We start from the raw sequence: 24,119 nt of genomic DNA, 5'->3' as shown, positions 1-24,119 counted from the left end.
GAACAATGAGGCTCCCGAGCCAAGCGGCCTCCCAGGCTCCAGGGCCGCAGAAAGCCAGGATCCTTCGGCCAGGGACCCGGGGAGCAGCCGGGATGAGGGAGTCAGTGTGCTGGGATGTGCAGAGGCAAGCACGAGCAGCGTGTCACCTTTATCTAGGGACAATCCCCCTGGAGTTTTGGTGCCTGTGAGGCAGATTCAGGACACTGAGTTGAGAACTCGCTTCACGCCGTTCTGTCTCCCAGTTTGTTTTGCCATCGCTGCCATACACTGAGACTCTTGGGAGAGCAGCCAGGGGTGGTGCGAGAGCAAAACACACAAATACGGCATTTCCTTACAAGAGGGGAAGAATTCAGTTGTCACTCCAAATGGACCAACATTTGCTGCTATCTGTTACTGTAACAAGAGGACAGTTTGAGCAATAATCTCTCCAAACTACGGAACAGTTGGTAGGACGGAAAAAGCTCCCGGACCACTTGATGTGGGAGATGCATAGCCTCAAAAGAAATCCATTTCTGCTCAATAAAAGCACTCCACCAAAGCAGGAGATGGCAGGAGCTGTCCTAAACCACAGCAGCAGAGTCTGGCTCACACCTGATGCTGCAGAGGGACCACTACAGTCCTGCACTAAACCAAGGCTGGACAGCAGCTACTCCACAGAGAACCTGTAAAAGGGAAATTCTGGAAGCTCCAGAATTCACTTAAAAAAAGTTAAGCTGCACCAGAGCAGCCATGTTACCCAGCATTTTCCCACACAAACCCATGCTGTGCCCCCTGCCAGATGAAATTGCAGTGTTTAAATACACAGGCGTATGTGATGCCTTACTTGGATCACACAAGGCATCAGTTACTGATGAAGGAAATGGCTGATGCAAAAAACACCAAGCCCACAGCACCCACCGTCAGAAATGGTGTGATACAAGCTGGCCTCAACCCATTGATTTTAAGGCAAGTAATTCTTTCAGCAAGGACTGACCTGTGATACTTCAGAGGAATGCGCTTCCCGAAGTGGATGAGCATTTGCACAATCAATAAAATGCACACATTCAATATCTCCCCCAAAGAGGATCAATAACTGAAACAGGTATCAAGTTAGAAGTCACTCCCGCAACAACATTGAAAGGATTAAAACATTATTCCCCTTATCCCTGTATTCTTCTCCTTCTCACATCACAGCAAGCAACTAACCTTCAGAGGCCAAAGCAGAAATAAATAAAGAAGCCAAGATCAAAGATCAACCGAGATTTTGACTTTGCAAATTCACAATATCGACAGCACTGCCCTTGAGCACAAGCCCAGGAGTTGGGAGGGATGGGTTTATATCCAGCCTCTACAGAAACCCTCTCTGAACCTTAACTCTAAGCTCCACAGTGAGCAGGAATGAAGGACCCTTATTAAAATGAGAAGCTAGCACTTAGGACTGTTGGTAAATAAAAAATTAGAACTTAGTATATACAAATCCATCATAAAATGCCTGTGACAGCAGGTTCATTCACAACATCCATTTCTTTTGACCATGATTTGTATTTTCACACAGTTCCCAAAACTAAGACAGATTTTCCTCTAACACCTCAATATTTCTATTGAAACTGTTGTGAAATGCCACTATACCTTTTTTTTTCCCCCCAGAAATAAACCCTAATGAATCAAAACGAGGATCTTTCTGCACACTGTAACACCAAAGAAGATTTCAGTGTTTGCCAACGGGAACACAGGGGTCTTAGTTCAGATGCTAAACCTACAAATGGAACACTTCTAGATTGATACCAACATGTCCCACACTCACACTGCTGCATTTTGTGTTATTAATAAAAGACTGTTATTCCTACATACAAATGTGTCCCACGCTGTTTCACCTAAAACATCATTTGGCTGTTGCAAATTGCTTGTCTCTTTTTAGAGCACAACTTGTTTCCGTTTCACACTGATTTGCAGGATATGGAAACCACAGGACGTGTCTGAGAGATAAGACAAAACAAATTGTAAACCTAGGAGTATTTATCACAAACCCCACATTTTCTACTGCTGTAGCCACTGCCTTTTTTCTTCACAGTTATTATTATTTGTCCATATATAATGGAAAGCTAAATACCCTCGTTTTCTACTAGGCTTGTATCCTGCCTTAGCATATTCAACCTGACAAAGAACAGCACGAGCTGGTCACAAGTGTTGGAGAATTAATTATTTTAATGCAGGTTTTCAATGGAGAGCCCTGGCCCATTCATAAATGCAGTTCTAACTATTCTGCTGGAAATGATGCTTTCCATTAGCACCCATACCTACGAGTGCCAGAGGAGCACATACTGCAGCTCATGCTCTAAAATGACTGGACAGGGTTGTCTCAGCTGTGTCTTGCAGCACAACATACAGAAAACCCATTTTTCTCATGATTTTCTAAATATACATACATAAAACACACATACAAACGTGCAACACTACCTTTGTCAAGACAGCCATTCAGTAACTCTGTTAGAAATGTACATTAAACACTCCTATCAAATGACCACCATATCAAACTCCCTCATCTTTAACTCATCTAACCCAGAGTGGCCATGGCAAATTACTCACATACACATTTTAAAGGCATGTTACAAAACCCCAGCATGAGGCAGTTCACATTGCATCTTCCAAACTTAATTTTGAGCCACAAGACAAACACTTTCAACATAATTATCACTACCATATGGGCAGCTCTGCTATTGTGCTGGTTCTAATTAGGACTGTATATGTTACACATGTTGAAAGAGTTTGCAAATATGTTTTGTGGTTGACAGTTAAGCTCAGTATTTAAAGTAATGTGAACTTTTGTATGTTTACATTGCATTTGCTGTAACAAATACATCATGTGCATAATAAACATACATATGTGCACATATACATGCATACACACTATTTTGTTTTAGCAAAATAAACATAAAACAGGTGTCAGAAATGTCAAAACTCGTAACTGGCATAAACATATTCACCAAAAATTTAAATCCAGTGCTGTCCTACTCAGCTATTGTCTTCTACAGACAGGATCCAGAAGTATTTCCACTTTCTTACTAACATGGTTTATTCATTGGATATTGCTGTTTGCATCTGTAATCTTGTACATGCTACTCAAAATTTGGAATTAACTTCTCCAATAAGCTATCTGTGTGTCTGTCTATTGAGATGTAGATTTTGGTTTGTTTTTTTGTTGGTTTTTTTTTGCCACCAAAAGAATGGTATAAGCAATTCAAAGATAGAAAATAAAATCTGAGTTAAAATCTTGGAATGGTACAGCACAAAAGCCAGTGGAGTAGAGGCATAGAAAGGCAAAGTATCAACAGCACACAGGTAAAGAACAAAAATCAATCCTTTACAAGTACAAAGCCTGGGGCAATTAATTTAATTCTAAAACCTTATACAAATATGCCAGGCATGCAGCTGCTGTCTGTGAATTGCAAGCAGGGCTTTGGAACTCTGCTTTCCCAATCATTATTTTATTAGGCGTGTGCACCTCTCCCTTTTGATTTGTGAGAGCCTTACAAGATGTAAGAGCAGTACACAGACACATTTAATTGCTAATGATACTGTGCTCTGTTTCAAGTTTCAGCATTAGCATCTCAAGGTAGAAGAGCATTACAACCCTTTCAAGCTTTAAAACCCACTTTTCACGTAAACACATTACAGCCTGAGTTCCCTTTCGAGTCTTCTGTCTTGCTCTCACCCTCCAGTTCAAAGTCGTAAAATAACAAGATAACTCAATATTAGATAACTCCTGATACTGCTTTGAAGCCAAGCACCAGTCTCTATCAATAACACACAGGCATCTCTGAGCACGACCTGCCTGCCTGCACAGGGGTAAGACACCACAATTTTCACTTATTCAAAGAGACTTTTGAAGGCTCAGGCCACTTCAAAATTGATGGCATCAGTTGTCTTAATGCTCCTTGTCCAGGGCAGGCTGCAGAGGGCAGGTGTGGGAGCTTTACATCATCTGTGCCCAGACAGATTCCATTGTCCTGCTGGGGATGGGATGGAGCACAGGGCAGGGCAGCCCCTGTCACACCTGACCCACGGGCATTCTCCTTTCCCCAGGACAGAACCGAATACTTCCAGTGCTTCTCACAGGCACAGAGAGGCCATTCAGACCCAGCAGGGTGCAGGCAGCCTAGGCGGAGTCCAGCTAGCGCTGCAAGGAAACCACAACACTTCCAGCAGCAGAATTGTCTCCTTGACATAGTAAAATTAAGTGTTGATACACACTCGAATGCACCAATTTAATCCTACCAGTCTACCTGGAGGACCTGCCTCCACCATTCCAATGGGCTGAAATAAAAAGCTCAGCCTAACACATTAACTGTCAATCACAGGTTTTCAGTTCACCTACCCTACCATATTTAATGCAAGTTATGCTGGTTTGGCATTATAAAATTACTTACAACCACATTTGACTGATGAGAAGTAATCAAGATAGAGGAGAGGAGTGTGAAGTGCTTCCATGGTAAGACAGACTGCAGTGTAAGTTTATTCCTTATTAGACAGCAGAGAATCAGCCAGGAGGGGGAAGGCTGTAGGGAGCCATGCTGTGCTGGATGGGTGTCAGGACTCTGCTCCTAATCACTAAAGGGGAAATGAGGGAGAAAGATGAGATACAGCTATTCATTAGTTGTAGGAGTTACAGGTTTACTAAACCCTTCACCAGAGCTGGGGCAATTCTCTAAATGTGTGCAAAACAAGAGAAAAACATTCATTTCCATATCACACTACACTCCACAGAATTAGTTACTCCACTGAAAAAGAATGTAATACATAATTTCTAACCTTCAGGTTAATCCATATTTATAATGAAGATGTTATAATTAGTGATCTCTACCACTCCCATCCAGCCATACTGAAACATTTCTACACTTCTTAGTCCATTAAAACATAATCACGGCTGAATAATACATCAGTAAGGCTGATCACAGGCAAAATAGAGTTTGTCAGTTCTCCTGCTCCTAATCTGCCACGGCAGTGTAACAGCAGCCAAAGCTGCTGTATTTCACAGCACCCAACGGAATTGTAGCTCCCCATTTCAGCTGCTCTGATGGCTGGTCTTTGGGGTGATGACAAGGAATAGCCACTGCTGCTTTTGTGAGCTTCACTCACGTACAGCAACACCCAAAGATGATTGTGAAGATGCTTAATGGGATCACATTCCCTCTGCAAATTCCCTTGCACTTCAGGAAATAGGTTTTAATAAGGAAAGTTTTCACGAGCTTCAGAGAAGGAGCAGGGGGACCCCAACAACTTCCTGGGCTCTGTCTGCTCCCCAGGACTTCCCTTGATTTCTGTCATTTCATGGCAGTGGCCCCTCAGGGTACTGAGCTGTCACTCACAACAGATCACAAAGATTTTCCAACACCAAACGCTTCCCTTCTATTCTTTTCCACAACAAATTGCAAAAGCAATTAAAGCATTGCCATTCACACTCCCATTCTGGGCCTCTCCTGACTGCCCAAAGGAAGCAGGGGGCAGTGACACCTTTGGAAGTGTAATTTGTTTCTCTAAGAAAGGTTTCTATCCCTGTATCAGAGGTTTTGACAAATTTGGTGTTAACTGAAGTTTTACTGGATGCGGGAGAAGGAGTCATCATTCACTGTGAGTCAGTTACAGGCAAAGCAGAGCAGCCAACAGAAGAGAGGAGAGAGGCAGTACACAGGTCTGCATTTCTCTCACAGATTTTCTGTTTTCAAATAGAACCACAGATGGTTTGGGTTGGAAGTGACCTTACAGACAACTTAGTTCCAACCCCTCTGCCATGGACAGAGGCAGCTTCCACCAGACCAAATTGCAACACAGCATGTTTGACTCTCAACAAGTCACACCATCAGCATCTTGCTTCTCAGTAGAAAACACTTTCACTTCCAGTCCTGCCATCACACCTGTGTGAAGGCTCTGAATGTTTTCAGACTCTCACTGTGAAGTCAAACAGCTGCTCTGCACAAGCAAAGCAAATAAGTGCCACTTTGGTGAGATAAAAGAATAAACCCTGTAACTCTGGTTGGAACTCTGATTCCCCGTCAGCTGATCCCATGGCTGCCTTTGTTATCTGTCTGCCTTTTCTTCTGCTCGTTCCAGTGGCAAGAGGAAGCCAGCAGTGACCAGTTAATGTCTCATCAAAGCTGGAATCTGCTACTTGTTAACTACAAAACCAGAACACACCCCAAACCCTTCCCCCTAAACAAGCATTCTTTGCCAAGGGCAATAAATCACAGAATCACCAAATCACAGAATGGTTTGGGTCAGAAGGGACTTCAAATCCTGTCCCATCCCATCCCATCCCATCCCACCCCTGCCATGGCAGGGACACCTTCCACTGTCCCAGGCTGCTCCAAGCCCCAGTGTCCAACCTGGCCTTGGGCTGCTGCTCTGGGCACCCTGTGCCAGGGCCTGCCCACCCTCACAGGGAATAATTCCTGCCCAATATCTAATGTAAATATCTTGTGTCTTTAGTTTAAAACAATTCTCCTTTGTCCTTATCTGCTCATGTAAAAAAATCCCGCTCTTTTATAAGCTCCCTTTTGGCACTGGAAGGGGCTCTAAGATCTCCCTGGAGCCTTCTCTTCTTTAGACTGAACAGCCCCAGCCTTCTAATCCTGTCTCCAGAGCAGAGGAAGAGAATAAGAAAAGGAAAGAAATGGAAATAGAGGAAAGCAGCAAGCGCGGCCTGCGCAGCTCGTTGCCGCAGTTCCGCGGCGCGGCCCGCAGGGGGAGCCCCAGCGCCGCCCAGGAGCCGCCCGGCCCGGCCCCACCGGCCCCGGGCCGTGAGGGGGAACGGGGCGCTGGGAGCGGCCCGCCGACACCCGGCAGAGACACGGGCAGAGCGGGGACAAACCTTCCCTGGGAGCGGCCCGCCGACACCCGGCAGAGAGGGGACAAACCTTCCTTGGGAGCGGCCCGCCGACACCCGGCAAAGACACGGGCAGAGAGGGGACAAACCTTCCCTGGGAGCGGCCCGCCGACACCCGGCAGAGACACGGGCAGAGCGGGGACAAACCTTCCCTGGGAGCGGCCCGCCGACACCCGGCAAAGACACGGGCAGAGCGGGGACAAACCTTCCCTGGGAGCGGCCCGCCGACACCCGGCAGAGACACGGGCAGAGCGGGGACAAACCTTCCTTGGGAGCGGCCCGCCGACACCCGGCAAAGACACGGGCAGAGAGGGGACAAACCTTCCCTGGGAGCGGCCCGCCGACACCCGGCAGAGACACGGGCAGAGCGGGGACAAACCTTCCCTGGGAGCGGCCCGCGGACACCCGGCAAAGACACGGGCAGAGCGGGGACAAACCTTCCCTGGGAGCGGCCCGCCGACACCCGGCAGAGACACGGGCAGAGCGGGGACAAACCTTCCCTGGGAGCGGGGCAGGCCCGGGCACAGGCTGCCCCGAAAAGCAGTGCCCAAGGCCAGGTTGGACAGTGCTTGGAGCAGCCTGGGACAGTGGAAGGTGTCCGTGCCCATGGCAAGGATGGCACTGGATGAGTTTTAAAGTGCCTTCCAGCCAAACCCATTCTGGGATTCTACCATTATAGAATGGTAGATAGTATATTTTTGTTAAATAAAGAGAAGGGAGCAGGAAAGAGGAGCAGGTTTCACAGAGGGGCCAGCAAAATGGTGAAAGGTCTGGAGGAGTCACACAGGAGCGACTGAGGGCACTTGGTGTGTTCAGCCTGGAGGAGGCTGAGGGAAGTGAGGCCTCACTGGGGTCTGCAGCTTCTCCAGACGGACAGCTCCGATCTCTGCTCTGTGTGACACGGATGCGATCCAGGGAAGGGTTGGAGCCGTGTCAGCGAGGTTTAGCTTGGATATCAGGAAAGGTTCTTCCCCCAGAGGGTGCTGGCACTGCCCAGGCTCCCCAGGGAATGGGCACAGCCTGAGGCCGCCACAGCTCCAGGAGCTCCCAGGGATGCCCAGGGTGGGATTGTTGGGGTGTCTGTGCAGGGCTGGGAGCTGGACTGGGTGGTTCCTGCAGGTCCCTTCCAGCTGAGGATATTCTGTGAGCAGGAAAACCAAAGGATGGGGGAGGAGTGTTTTCCCTGCCTTAAGGGCTACTTTCAACTACAGAAGTCACTACAGAATATTTCAGCAGAGATCACCTGGTGGTGAAGAAAACTGGCTGCAACTCCTTCTACTCAGAGTTAATGCCAAAGGCTCCAAGTGCCTCAGCACAGTTCCTGGTGGAAACACATCCTCTTCCCTGCTCTGCAAGTCCATGGACACCCTAGGAAAATTCTTTCAATAAGCACCAGCATGCTTTGTGTTGATGTAAAAGAGCAAGCAACAGTTTTCACAAGAGTTACAAAGTCTTGCTCAAAAATAAAAATTAAATTCTTTCAATCATAGATAAAAGGGCTTTTTATTTATTTCATATATATATATATATATAAAATTTATATCTTATTTATTTGCTTTTTACCTTTTTCTGACCTAACCCAACCCTTTTAGCACAAAACTTCAATCAGGACATTAAAAAATGAGAGGGAAATCAAAGTAGTACTTAAAATTGAATATCCGAATCACTGAAGCAAATCAAACATTAAAAATATTGTAAATAATCAGAACTGTGTAGTGCATTGGATGGACAGGTAAGTCAAAGGGCTGACTGCCCCCACTCCCCATGTGTGCAAACACAACTCTCATCTGCTATCAGCAAAATCTCCCCAAGTACTTTAACAACCACTCCTTCTTCCTAAAAAGCCTTTCTGGATAGGAAATGAAAAAAAGGTTCTTAATTTCGCCTAACAGGCTGTAGAAGTCCCAGTTCAAGGGTGAAAGGAAGGACAAGGAGAAAATTGCCTTTCCCCTGCAATCCAAGTCAAACATCTGAAACGTGTTCCAAGCGGCTTTTTGCTGCAGCTCCTACACTGGCAGTGCCCTGTGCATTGCACGGCCACCAGAGTGCCTGCACGAGTGCCTCCCTCTCTGCTCCCTCCACAGCTCAGCAGGAGCGCCAGGGGCAGAACCCTGCGCTGGCACAGCCCCCAGCTCCCCAGAGCTGTGTCACAGAGCTCCTTCCAGTGCCCCTTCTCCCACAGCACCCCACACTGTGCTCGGGATGCTCCAGCCACGGGACCGGGCAAGGAGCTGAAGGAGAGCTGTGAGAAATACCTGTGGATCTCCAGTTCTCTTTGTTACAGGAGAACCTTTTCGTTTCATTGTGCTTGGCTCCGAGTCTCTGGTTTTATCTTGCATTTCACACTTAAGGAAACCCAGCCAGGCCTGCCAAATACTACAAGGTTTTCTGTCAAAACTTGGACAAACTGAAAAGTTTTACATTCTTTTAACCGTAAACCTTAAAGCAACTCAGACTTTTATTTTACTCGCAGCTCGGGTTTGAATGTTCTGTGACATTTGGCCAACCTGGCTTGAGTTTTCTGCTTGAGGTTTCATTACAAACTCCTAATTCCAGAACAGAGTAATTAATACTTTTATTAATAGTATCTGTAGTAAAAGATTATAGGACTTGGAAGAATGACTCTGAGTGCAATTTGCTGCCCAGCAGACTACATGCATTCCAAAAAGGAGATCAGTCCTCTAATTCAACTTCCAGAGCTGTGTGCTAACAGAAAAGCAAAGGCCTTTGGAGACCCAACTGCAGGACCATTCTCTCAGCTGGCCTCAGCAGTGCTTGTTCTCCACGTTACAGCCCCAGAGCAGACCCCAAGGAACTGCAATGGATGGTGGTTTCTGTTCCCAGAAATTACTCGCTCAGTGACACAACAGTTTGGGTTGGAGGAGCCCTCGGGGGTGACCTCATCCAAGCCCCACTCCAAGCAAAGCTCATTCAGGAGAGATCCAGCTGCTCAGGGGAGAGGTGGACGGACCGGGGATGCCGATCCCACAGCCTGTGGACCAAAGGGACCTGCCTGCCTCCTTGGCAGATCTCAGCAGAGCACTGGGGTCTGACCTTGCCAGCTTTGTGCTGCCCGTGCTCAACGCTCCTCTGCTGGTGAGAGCCAGCGCGGAACCACAGTGGGGGGACAGACCACACCTAGCTGAGCACATACGCCAGATCTGGAATTTCTGCTGTCCATTTCCCTTATTTTCTAGTCTGCCCCAAAATACGACGCTGCTTTAGAGCCTGAAGATTAAATACGAGCAGTAAGTGGTGGCACCCTGCAGGCTGGGCAGCACAGAGTGCAGAACACTTCTGAACGAGGAGCTGCCAACACGCTGCCAGGTGGGCTTGGACTGTGACAGCCACTCAGCTGGGTATCAGTGGGACTTGGTAGCGTGAGGAACTGTTACACAGGCTTGTTATGAAGCTCAAATGTTTTCATTAACATAAACGAGCAGAAGTTAGGTTAATAATCTGAACACACTGACAGATGTTCAACAAACACTTGGCATTGCTGCAGCCAGAACAAGAAAGAATTCAGTGTTATCTTGGAACAGCCTGCAGAACAACACAACGCCAAGCAGCGAAGCTCTGGTACCAGCTTAGACACATGAATACGCAGAAAAGCTCCCTCCTAGCACAGGCCCAAGAGGCACCAGGATACAACTCAACCCTGTGTGCAGGCCTGAAAATTTTGCAACTCGTAAAAAAAGAGATTTTATTTCCAATGCAAGTAAACAGCACTACAGTGGGGGCAAGGGGCAGGCTGCTCTGGCAGGAAAGAAAAGTCTCCACTGCTTTACGTTAAATTAAGACCTCTCCTGAGTTTTGTCTTAAATTCGAGTTCATGTTCAATCCAAGGCAAGTTCTAAACACAACAAAAGGCTCTTACTCCCCTCAAAATGTCTGTATAGAGACACAGGATTAGTAAAAGTGATGAATTTGGGGGGAACAGTGACATGAACGCATTTTGGTCAAAAAAAACCACCCTAAAACCCGCTAAACTCTCATTCAACAGTTAATAGAAAAGCTCAGGGAACACCATGTGTGAGAAGTTCCATCAGGATCAGGGAACTGGACATGACTGGACAGCACTGACCTCATTACTGATGGTTCCTGGATGGTTTGGGGTACGTGTGCTGGAAAGCTTCAGATGAATACACTGGTTGGGGTTTTTTTAATGTGTTAACAGTATTCACAAGTGTAAGGGAAATAGTAGGATCTAAAGCTTGTAAATGAGCTACAATCTTGGAGGAGCTAAAGATTAGATCGACCTGTGTTGCATCACTTTACAAGTTAAATATTTTTCTTAAAGTGCTAATCCAATCCAAACAAGGGTTTGATTCTAAATTAAACAAACTCCACTTTTATTGGTATTAACAAAAATATGCAATGCTAATTTCAGGATGCAAGCACTAACAAGAGCAGCTATGCAGGCTGTGCTTTCTCCAGAGCAAAGAAGGAAGGACATTAACTTCAATTTCCTTTTTTCCAAGCATTATATTGTGTTATATTACAAAATCCACTGTGAGTTTTATTAAAAAAAAAAAACCTGAAACAAACAACAAAACAAAATCCCAAATTTCCTACACACCCATGTTTTTAAAGAGTCTTTAAAAACCCCAGTTTTATTGCATCTCCACTTCTGATTCAATTTGCTGTCAAAGGTCATGAGCTAAAATATACAGTTTACGCTAAAAGCAGGAAGCGGGGTAAGTAATTGAATAACATGAGGAAATGGAAGAATACTGCCATTTTCCTAATGGATATAGTACAAGGTTTACTCTCTCCAAATTTAATTCTAGGAGCTCCTGTAGTAAGGGCTTTATTTTTCTTCAGCTTGAATTTTAGCCTACAAGGTTTAAAGCAAAATCCTCATGCAATCAAAAGAACAAAATACCACAGCAGCTTTATTTTCTAACAGACAAAGATGATCATTTCTGCAGGAAAGAGAAACCCCCCCATCAACAGTGTCTGAAAACAGAACTGGCATAGCAGGTTGGCTGCTTAATATACATGGGCTGGAAATAATTCTACTAAATCAGAGTTCTGAATTATTCATGAAAAACAGATTTTCATGATTTAAATTAGAAAGACTTAAAATTACAAGCCTTGCATTGCTATTGATAGGTAAGATCTCTTTCCCCCTAAGCAATGTTACAGTCTCATACAGCTCCACTCCTGGAAATGCTTTATGATCAGTCTAAAATAGTACAAGAATCTCCTGACACTCACTCCTTCTGGAAACAACACACCCTCTGGTACGTGCTTTAGACCAGTAATAGCCCACCAGTAATGATTATATCAAAATACATCATTATGAGAATGAATAAAGTTTGAAGGGATCGTTTTCAGTATTTATTGCATATTAAAGCACAGGTTCATTTCAAACCTTGGAAGCACAAGCCTTAGTACTGCAAATAAACTCTTTCCATCGTGGAAAACACTGCACTTCTTACGGGAAGCATCAGCCCTCAAATCTGACTTCAGATCTTTCCAAGGCATTTTGTAACGATACACAACGCAGCCTCCCCCCCTGTACTGTGACTGATTTATAAAGACAATGCCATTAATAAGCTGAAGGCTTGCATTGCTTCCCGGGAGCTGCTATCCAGTCATTCCACACAAATCCAGTCAGCTGCGACGGCTCCAGCGCTTTGCATTAGAAATTATTAATATTCATTCATCATACAGGTACAACCTTTCATCTGCAGATCTCCAAACTCTGCACAAATTCTCCAATTAAACCTATCCGCCTTGATTAGGAATTGGTAGACAAGTTCCTCCTGATTAAAGCCCATTTCCATGCAGGATGAACACGGGGCCGTGGGGCTGGGGCTTGCAGAGCCCAGGGCGGGTCCCGGTGCAGCTCCAGCCCGGCGCCACGGCCGTGCCCCTCGCAGGGGTCACGTCTGGACTCTGGCTGAGCACGTGGCAGTGCCATGCAGAGGCTGCTCGAGCCTTTTCTACACTCTAAGAGTATTCTTTGGAAATCCTCAGCCTGAGCCACAGCTCCAATGTTAATGCCAACAGCACCTGAACTGAATTGAGTAAGTGCAGCTCAGGCTGGGGCAGGGTCCAGAGCAGGAGCAGTGGAGCAGCTGGGATAACCCAGCATCCAAAGGACTCATTAGTAACAGCTTCTGGGAGGCTAAGGCAGAATCCCTGCTTCTTGAATCTTTTACTTTGGCACAGGAGATATGAAAACTCACTCCTTTTCCAGTTAGCAGGATCAGTCCCCAGCACATCATTCCATATCATCAAGAGAAGTGAAGACAACCAATATCAAATCTTGCAAACTGAGAGCATCATGCCACCCAAATATAGCTTTTATTTGACAACACAACACTAAGTCATCAGTATCCTGTCATTTCCTTCTTCAGAACCAAAGCACAGAGCACTTGTCTGGATATTAATTTATTTTCTTAAACATAGGAGCTATTTTCCTTCACCTAGCAAGCCCTATTGAGCAGGTTATATAATTAACATCAAAGTAATTTGAATGCTGCTTGACTTGCTAAAAGCTGGTAAACAAGCAGGAAGCAATAAGGTGCTTTACAAGAAAAGAACATGTGTTAGGGGGAAGGGAGACAATAAAACATTAAACAGATTGATTAGTGATTTTAACAGAATTTCCATTTTTATTAACTCTCAGCGTGCTTTGGGCACTTGATTTTTATTTCATTTATAAAAGCAGGAGATGTTTTTGTTCAACTAGATCAGAGAAAAACCTGTTCAGAAGGAAATGATGAGCATGGTTGGCAAAAATAAAAGTACCATGGAGAAACTACACGTGCCAAATATCTGCTTCTTCCATTGGCTAGGATAAAATCCACCCGCTTTATGATGAAATATTTTTTATTAACATATTTAGAAAAAGCCAACCTGAAATCTCAAGGAAAGGTATCAAACCTCAGCTTCCAGTTCAACACCCATTCTTAGCTGTATTATCTTTATTGACTTAAGGACTAGAGCCTGGGGACAGGGTTAGCAGGGCAATCTGGGCTTAGACCTGACAGCACTTTATGAGCAAACTTGGGAGTTTATCTCTTGTTTCTCTGTTCCTGCAGAAAAGAGTTGCATGAGAGGGAACTCGATTCTTCTTTCTTAAGCCCACAGGTCCTTTACAATCTTCCACCACCTGGGAAAGGGCACAGAGGACAGGAACTCTGAGATCAGTGACTCAGTCTTTGCTGTCAGAGACTGGAATGGCCCATGGCTTTTTATATGGCTTAAATCAACTTGTGCCTGCAAACCAATTATGTTCCTGCTTCCTTCTCTGACAATTCCTCGCAGGATTTCAGCAGGCTTTGAGTTGAAGGCTTAACTTCCTGCACTAGTTTACAACTCTGTCTTATTTTGTCAAACTTTGTCTTAAACAGATCTGAGATGTCTCAGGATGCTCACACATGGACAGATCTAGAAGAACTAACACTCTATTCCTGTGTCTTTGTTTTGCTGGACTACAGAGAGCACAGACTTCTGATGGCTTCCATGCTAAGAGGAATTGTGATTAAACTGCAATAGCAATTCTTCTTTAATTGGAGAAAGTGGAGATTTGCATTTTCCTAAAGCAGGTTCCTACAGCTCACAGAGCCCAGGGTTAGGCAGGGAGACACCAGGGAAGCAGCTATGGCCAGGAACAGGCTCCTGCACGCTCCTGAGTAAGGGGGCCTTCGCTACAAGGTAAAGTTTTTTCAAGAAAGTCCACTCACAACAGAGGGACTCATTTCAATAGTCTTCAATAGCTGATCTAATACAGATGGATAAATCTGAAACTGATCTTACATTGACTATTAAAAAATGGGAAATTAGAGACATCAGGAGTAGGGTTTTTGTCACAGCCTGTACGCTGTTGCTGGTATTAGAGAGCAACTTCCAACAGCACTGGAAACACAAAACCACTGTATAACTTTTGCAGTCAATCTTCTATAAAAATATTTGTATTCTTGTAGTAAATTTAATAAAAATTCTCAAGGGAAACTCCTGCATTTTTGCTCATAGAACCTCACTCTATTTTAATATTAACCAGCGAAAATTGTTGCAAGGAAAAGTCTGGAGGAAAGGAGAAGTTTGTTTTGTCTGTTTTAGGAGTTGTGGCCTTACACAGTAATGGCCACACTGTATTCTTCAGCTGGCTCCACAACCAATCCAGATATCCACTGGAATTATCCAAGAGTTCAGCAAGCTTAGAAAAAACAATCACCTATGGCACATTTTGTTAATAACAGAGCAGGCCTTCCTAGTGCACATAACTCATATACTGTTGATAAAGCATTAAACATAGGAAATGGGGGACTTAGATTTAAAAGTTCGTTCCATTTCAGTTCCATTTGGGCACAAATTAAGATGTCTTGATTTTATAAAATTGCAACATTACAACTTTTGAAACTCCACAGAGCAGAGAACAGCCTTCTCCAGGTTGAGAAAGGTCATTAATAATTCTCCTAAGCTGTATACCCAGGTCAATTTTGCCAAAATGAAACAAATAGCAGAAAGTTTAGAAGTGCACCCTGTTTCTTCCAGCAATGCTGTGCCACCTCTGGGGCCACAGGCAGCCTCTGGGACTGGCCAGAGCCAGCCAGGCTAAATCCAGGGAAAGCTCAAAACCTCCACAACGGCCCCCCTCAAGTACTGCAAACCATGAAAGCAATTGTGTGAGCTCCATGGTGGAATTTCACAGGGATTTACTGCACACTGCCATTCCCCTGCCCTCAGCTTCCCACTCGTGCTAAATCCCAGCCCCAAAGGCAGCTGTTCACACCCAGGACAGCCACAGCCTCCCTCCCCATCCCAGGGACTGGAATGAGCCAGCTGGAAAAGCAGGAGTGCTGCCTTTAGTCTACCAAGAGACAGAAAAGCAGCCCACTTAGCCAGCTCAAGGCACTGCTTTTTCCCTTGGGAAGGCCAAAGAGGGCTGCCTTCCTCACCTCTTAGGGAGGGAACAGTTCCTCTCGCTGCTGTTCAGCGACACTTTCAAAGTGTCCTTGCACAGCTTGCAAAGCCATGGCCTAGGTGTGTGCCCCATGGATTACAGCACTCAGGAGCTGGACCTAGGGGGACAAAAGCCTAAGCAAGAGTTTAAGCATCCATGGGAGGCTGACACGCTCCTGTGCCTCCTCCCAGCACCTGCAGTGGGGCACCACAGCCACCCCGTGCCCCTGCAGCAGCTCCTGCCACCAGCAATGCTGCAAACCCACCCTGTGCTGCTGGGAGCCGCAGCCACAGCCAAATCCATCGCTCCCACGCCGCCCGCCCTGGTGAAAACTGCGTTTGTAGAGGAGAAAAACAAGAATCAAGTAACGTAACTTCTACAATCTAAGTTTTCATAACAAATGTGAGGATGAACTTCTGTGCTCACAATCAATCTGCAGGCAAACCCATGGGTTAGAAGTCTTGGCCTAAATTTATTTTTGGAATACAAAAAAATATTTTTAAAAGTTCTGGATGACTTCCTTTTTAAATTAAAAATGGTCACTTTATTATACTGTCTTATAATAGTTAAGCTAGCATTTAATTTATCTCCAGGCAGACTCTTTCAAAATTAATTATTTGTTTAATTCCTTACTGGTAACACGCATGGAAACTTTTAAGACAGCAATTGATTGCATTGAACATTTAAAATATGGTTCACTTCCTGGCACATTTAACAATCATTTAAGTTTTCAATTAAAGTAGGGTGCCAACATTAAAAGAAAAAAGATAACCCTGAGAGACAATAGCTGTTCTGTGCACAAGAAATTATTTTTTAACTAAAATTCTCAAGATAACTAATTGATTAATATAATTAGGTTAGCCCAAAAGTGACTGTTTCAAATCTCCTTTTTTTTCAGTTGGGATTTGCTGGGAGTTTGTGTCACGCTGGGTGGGTGGTGCACACAGGGGCGCTTCCTCTGCCACAGCATTGCCTGGTCAGGTGAGTGTGGTGACATCTCTGCAACTCTATCTCAGAGCAAACTGGAGCCAAAAGACAAGCGAGATGCAGCAGGGCAGAGCAGAGAGAGTGGCAATATTTGCATTAGAAATGAAAACATGCCAGCATTGCTCATTTTCTTGCAAGCCTGATCACACTCTACACAGCCACAAGGGCAGGCGCAAGCACAGGAGGCAAAGAAACAGCCCAGGGGTGATCAGCTCACACCACCAGCTTCAGAGAAATGGGGGAGATCTTAATATCCCACTGCTTATTCCTGTGTCCAGATGTGTCCCGAGTTCCTCCGTGCTCCTCCTTGGCTGTACAAGCTCCACCAATCACAGTCACCAAGTCAGGTGCTAATGGCCATTCTGAGTCCCGGTTAAGGGACAATCCACCCTGCCTAACAGCTGCTATTTCATCCAGAGTGGCCAAACACCAGCCTCTAAGCAAGTTTTAAGCTTGTATTGTTCTGTGTCTGCACCTGGGGACCCTGTGCCCGCACTGCTCCTGAAGCTGCTCACGCACAGGCTCTGAGCTGGGCGGTGCACACAGCAGCACACAGGCAGGATCAAACCATCATGCCAAATACAGTGGTTCTGAGGCTGAGATACAGGCATTGGCTACTTCAGCAGCAATAAACAATATCTGGGTAGAGTTCCTCTTCCTTTGGGCACGTACACTCATTCACAGGACAGGGGCATGGCAAAAACAAGGCCCTTTTCTTCCACCCCCATCAGCCCTGCAAGGGAAGCTCTCCATGGAGAAGCCATTTTGAGTCCCTGGGCCTTCCCAAAATGTATTTTTAAGCCTTCTAGCAAGGATAACATCCTTAGTAATCCATTTGACTCGTGATTACTATTTCAAACACAGGCTCATGCCTAGACGAAAAAAGCACACTTACATGGCAATATATACAGAACAATAACATTGCCAGATGGTATAATGCTGAGCAGAATTAATTTCACACATGATGTTTTCAAGGTGTTAAAATATGTCACAGCTTCTGCTAATAAAACATCTTCCTCTTCCCTCCTCCTTTTAAGAAAATGCTCCATTCCCACCAGCCTGTATTTTACATTATATGTGTTTCCATCCTGATAAGGGCAGCTGATTGCTTGCAAACCTAATTACAGTCAAATGAAAGTCTTTCAGAACCATCATTAGCAATTAGGACCTGCTGGATTTGCAGTGTATCATTTAGAGAGGTATAATTCAATAGCTTATTGAAAAATTGCAGGTGAAACTGGTGATTATGAGGGGGGGACGCCTGTGACACGTCGCTGCAGGCGAACATTGGGTGGAGGGGCAGCTCCCTGAGCACTGATCCGTGTCTGCAGGGGTTTGTTGTGCCTGAGCACAGCCCTGCCCCAGCCCAGAGCAGCATCCCGGGACCAGCCCTGCCCTCCCCGAGCCTGGCTTTGTGCGCGCTCTCCTGGAATCCCAAGTGCCCATTCAGGAGCTCGGGGAAGCCATGGGGGATGTGCAGCGCGGAACAACGGCAACACGAAGCCACACACAGCATTTTTCAGTCCTTTTTGCAGAGAACAACAGTCTTTTCTGTGCCCATTGAGCTCAATTATATATTATCAGGGCCCAGAAGTTGTTTGGATGCTTTTGAGCAGCTGGGTGCCTTCACAGATGACGCACTGGATACGGTGACTGCGGGTTAAGTGCAGCTGGAGATTTCTGTGGCCTCTGATCAGAGGCAAACAGCAGTCGAGAATCACAAAATGCTTGTAATTCAAGCACTGTTTGTCACCCACGGCGGTTTCCAAACGGGAAACGAGAAGGGGACTGAATGGCAGCCCAGCTTTCAGCACATGCTCCCACACAGACAGGAATCCACACGCTGTGCATGTGTGAAAATAAAGTGTGGGTCCCTGCCAAGGGTGAAATTACCAACTGGCCAGCACGAAGCACTCAGCATTTCCACAGCACAGGTGGACTGGATAAATTGAGCTGGACATGAGCAGAGACAGAGGATATTCACTCACAAAACCTGCCCCCTCTCTACTTGCACACCACGTGTAACATTTACCCCTCAAAAACCCCACACAGCCCAGCCTACAGCTCTGCAAAGCATCACCTCTTCATCCCTTCCCCACAGATCTCTTTCCCCTCTTCTATCCTACAAAGGGTTCTCAAAGCCCAGATCTACCCATCCCCTTTATCACATGAGCATCTTCTCCCACTGTATTTCTACACCCACTCATGCTGTGATGTAACCTCAAAGCACAGTTACCCAGACATGGCCCTTTCTATTCTTTCAGAGCTGTAATCCGATTTTTTTTCCATCATTTTACGGGTTATTTTTCAAATTAAATGTTGTTTGATATGCTAGATTAATAACCAGTGCTTTGAGTGACATGATATCAACACAGTTTTGTTAAATCAGTGGTCCTGTTGCTGGTTACACTTGCTTAGGTGCCTTCAGACTTTAGGTAACATTGGCACAGAATCAAACCACGTTGTGTTTTGCTGCATCACAAACAGCAAATCCACTCATTTCAAAGTGGTTGCACTAGCATTTTGAATCTGAAAAAAACCCCGAAACCAAGCAACTTCTCCCTTTACATACAGAATGGGAATATCATCTCCCTTTCCATCTATGTGTGGCCATATCCCTGCTGACCTGATCCTGGCTGGTACTACTCCCAGGCTTTGTCCCACATTCTACCAGTCAGAGCTGATGTTCACACAGAGCCAGACCTCCAGCGGTGCAAAACCTGCCCAAAAATCCCACACACAGCTTCCAATCCCCTGTGTTGCCCTGCACGAGGTAGTTTCACAGCCCAGGTTCCTTCCTGATCTTCAGAAGTTTTACAGTCACTGAAATCCACTGGCTGCCAGAAAAGGAATCCCAAATCCCAGCAGCTATGTTCAAGGAGGTTCAAGTCTTTATCACTCGCTCCGGGTGAGGCGTGCTGTAGGCAGGATTTCCAAGGTGTCTGACCTCACACTGCACAAATATATCCCCATTTCTTCCGTTTCACAGAGCTACAGCAGGGAGTCCAAGAAATGAAACAGTTCTCCGTGGCTGTGTATCGTACTTGTAGCTGCTCCGGCACTCCCAGAGCCCACCCACAATTTCATTTTCAATTAGCAGCTCTTAGAAAAGTAGTAATGAAAGCAGTTGCTAAAGAGCACTCAGATGTCATTGAGAGTCCGCAAACCCAAACTGTAAATAGCACATTGTAAATCGCTTGTCAGCACAGTCAGCTCTCCCCGGGATCACAGCGCCGGTGACAATCCAGCCCATCTGCTCCGCTCCCCGCCCAGTGCCACCGCGGGCCGGGAGCTGCCACCGCCGAGCGCCGGCAGCGCTGAGCCCGCAGCGGCCACACTGAGCGCAGCACCGCGCAGCACCGCGCAGCACACGGGGATGGCACCGCGCAGCACCGCTCAGCACCGCGCAGCACCGCTCAGCACCGCTCAGCACACGGGGATAGCACCGCTCAGCACCGCGCAGCACCGCTCAGCACACGGGGATGGCACCGCTCAGCACCGCGCAGCACCGCGCAGCACACGGGGATGGCACCGCTCAGCACCGCGCAGCACACGGGGATGGCACCGCTCAGCACCGCGCAGCACACGGGGATGGCACCGCTCAGCACACGGGGATGGCACCGCTCAGCACCGCTCAGCACACGGGGATGGCACCGCTCAGCACCGCTCAGCACCGCTCAGCACCGCGCAGCACACGGGGATGGCACCGCTCAGCACCGCGCAGCACACGGGGATGGCACCGCTCAGCACCGCGCAGCACACGGGGATGGCACCGCTCAGCAAAGCTCAGCACCGCTCAGCACACGGGGATGGCACCGCTCAGCACCGCTCAGCACACGGGGATGGCACCGCTCAGCACCGCTCAGCACCGCTCAGCACACGGGGGTGGCACCGCTGCACCACTGCAGTGCTGCACCCAGGCACCGGGGCACGATCGACACAGGGAACCATGTGCTGCTCTCGAGGGACGATGGCTGGGGACAGCGATGGCAGAGGACAACGATGGCAGGGACAGCGATGACTGGGGACAGCGACGGCAGGAGACGGCGATGACTGGGACTGCGATGGCAGGGGACAACGATGGCAGGGGACAATGATGGCTGTCCAGAGCAGCCACCCATTCAGGGTGAGACTGCCAAAAGGATCGTGGACTTAATTCTGAGAAGGAACAGCTTCAAGACTCCCCTCCCTCCCCTTTAATTGATTCATGTAATGGACTACGAGGTGAAAGCCAATGGTTTATAACACTTGTAGCTGCGGCCTGCCAGAGTCAGCAGTGTATCTTCTGCTGCTGTTCTTCCCATTCTTCCTTTATCTCATTACAATTTACCTCCTAATTCATTTCTCCATCGTGAGTTTTCTTCCCTCTATTTATCATCTACCTCCTATTTATTACCATTTGTCTCCTTCCCTGCACTCCTGCAGTATCTGGGATTGGGCTTTAATATTCTGGAAGCGTCTCTGGAATCAGGTGGCAAAGGCAGAGCCCAGCAGCTGCTGTCTCTCGTGCACACGTGAGCCAGCCAAGGCACCCCTTGCCCAACAAACACGCTGCTGGTTTAGAAGCATATCCAGAGATGATCCTCTTCTGCAAGAAGATGCAAGAACCTCCCACCAGATGAAGAAAAACAGGGAAGGAAATGGTGGAGGCAGCAAAAGTCAATGTCTTCTGCTCTTTCCAAATCACACACCCACTAAACAAAGAGAACTGATCCTTCCCCTCATTATCAAAATACTCTCAACCCTCCTTCTGCCCTGAAAGCTCATTGTTTCCTGGTATGGCCCACTGTGCTCAGACCTCGAGGAATAAAATCTCATTAAAACCCATTTAAAAATGTTTGCCACCCTTTTACTAGTTTAAAAATGTTCACTCTAAGATTTCCAAATGATTTTTACAGAAAGCATATAAAAACATGCCATCACCAATTAACGTAAAGGAAATTAAATTTAAAACGCTGGAGAAATATTCTGATGAGTCTTATGTTTGCTTAACGCCAACTAAAATTTCCTTGAGGCATTTAATAAGTACATTTATAAAAGCTCACAAAGCAGAGTTCAAAAGTCTTCTCACTAGTAAAATATGAGCCTTAATTAACCTACAGTTTCACATTTTCTGGATTTCAATAAACCTGTAGGCATTTCAGCAGAGCTGGATAAATACCTGCTTGAATACTGCAAGGATTTTCTCTGAAAACTAATTAGCAATGCTTTCAATAGCTGACTCCAGCTAAATCTGTTTGACAAGGGAGCTTCATACCCTAAATCCTGCAGTGAGAGTTACTTCCAGAAGATAACAGATTTCACAGGAAAGCATATCCAACAGGACTGTCAACCACTGGAAAAACTATGAACGAGATCTCCAGGTATAAAACCTTTCCCAGCAAGGACAGACTGCAGCCAAGGTCTTATGTGACAGCTCTGAGATTGCATCCTGCCATCCAGTTACAGTAATCACAGGTGACAATGCAGGATTCCTCCAGGGACGGGAGAGGCAGGATAAATTGTTTATGTATCAAATATAAAGCCCTCATATAGCAAGGACACTGTATACATGCAGAAGCCTGCTGAACTCTAAGTGCTCCAGGCACTCCTGCTGTGTCACACACAAACCACAGTGGCCCCAGCTGTTGGTTCAGTGCCCTCTGAGAAGGTTGACAAGCAAATCTACTCCCCCAGCAGGAGCCCAGGGATCCAGTGGGATGGACCTGGGTGGGGAAAGCAACCCAAGGTGTGCAGCCAAGAGTCACTTGAGGAGGAAAAGTGTAACGTGATCAGAAAAAAACATGCTGAGAATCTCCTCCTTCTTTTGTGTTCTTCACCATTTGTCTTGGAAGAGGTCAGAAAATGCTTACCCAAAACTCTTTCTATAGGTGGTGGGCATGTCTTTCCAAAGAACTTTGCAGTCTTTTCCATGACATCTTTTTTCCATGTTAAGTGCCAAAGCTGTATATGTTTGTCAGCACCTACACTGTTCATAAGACTTAAATGTTCTTATCTGAAGAGCTCTACCCCTACCAAGTGTATTACATTTATATTGAGCAAGATACTTTATTTCATCTCAGCCTTATGCCTTAGGAATTAAGCAGAGTACTCAGATTTATCAACTCAAAGAAAAAGCATTTTCCATGACATCTGTCAACATAATACCTTCCAAGCCAATGCATATTCATTCCCAAAAACACCACCTCACAAATAATCTCCATCAGCAGGGAGGCCAATTTCCTTCACAGATGGAATTCTGGGCAGAAATGTTCCACCTGAGATTAGGCCCCACTAGGAGAGCTCACAGTGCACACAGTCAGTTCTGCTGCCCGAAGCAGACACCAAAACAGAACAGAGACCATGGAGGTGGAAACAGTCACGCAGCAACCTTCAACATCTACCGAGAATGGAATCATTGCATCAACTATCCTGAAGACTTTTCCCCACCTTGCTTTGAAATACCAAGTAAAATTAAATCAGAAGAAACATCTTTAACAGCTGGTAGTGTAGAACAGGCATTTTACAATTTATTTTTTGCTCTATTAAAGTACTGTATAATCTCTTAGTATATTCCTATATACAGCTTAACATATAGGCTTCAAAATTATCATGAAAACCTATTTCTTTCCAGCTTCTCTAACTCTGCATATCAAAATTGAATACAACTCAGCATACTTGTCATCCTTTATGTTCCTTCCATCTCCCTGAACTCACAAAATGAGAAGCAGCAAATTCTCACTATTTGCTACAAATTTCTCTGCAAAGCAAGGTTTGGTTTGCACTAAACAAGGACGAAAACTGATTCCATGAATATCAACCATCCCCGTTAATGTTTAAATTTTGGTTCAAAAGTCATTAATATTACTCAAATAAAGGCAAAAAGCTGACCTAGTCACTCCTACAATGCACTATTATCATCATCATGGAAATCACACCTGTCACGCTTTCTTCTTTGGAAACTACAACAAACACAACTCTGCACAGTCATGAAAACAAATCCAGTGTTTTCAGCCTCAAGCTTTGCAATCCTGGATGTTGCCTGCTCACTTCCACCACTGTTGGGAAGGCAGAAGTTCTTGCTTAGGGCAGGGGATCGGTAACCCAGGGGAGCAGACACCAGCACCACTGACACCTCACAAATGAGCTCCTCACACTCCTATCAGCCTGAGAGCTTTGCCTTGATTAACAGCTGCCCTCTTTGCAATTGCCTCAGATCACCCTGGATGTTCAGAGGGCTCTTCTGCCTCTGTGTACAAAGCCTGGAGACAAGAAGGTCTCTGCAGGACAAAGCTGGCCTCGCAATCACACAGACCCCATTTGTTTGCCATGCCAGTCTCACAGCCAACCTGTGGAAAGCTCTTTCCACCTTTA

The 24,119-nt window shown here is 46.1% G+C and overlaps 1 protein-coding gene across 2 annotated transcripts in view; it reads right to left on the bottom strand.

Annotated features, from left to right (window-relative positions):
- AUTS2 (activator of transcription and developmental regulator AUTS2) overlaps nt 1–24,119 on the bottom strand; it is a 771,484-nt gene that overhangs the window by 538,503 nt on the left and 208,862 nt on the right. The window lies entirely within an intron of this gene.

This window comes from Hirundo rustica, chromosome 19 (assembly GCF_015227805.2).
Source record: "Hirundo rustica isolate bHirRus1 chromosome 19, bHirRus1.pri.v3, whole genome shotgun sequence".
Lineage (NCBI taxonomy): Eukaryota > Metazoa > Chordata > Aves > Passeriformes > Hirundinidae > Hirundo > Hirundo rustica.
Note: the sequence above shows the minus strand (reverse complement) of the source record. Positions and strands in the feature narration are given on the sequence as shown.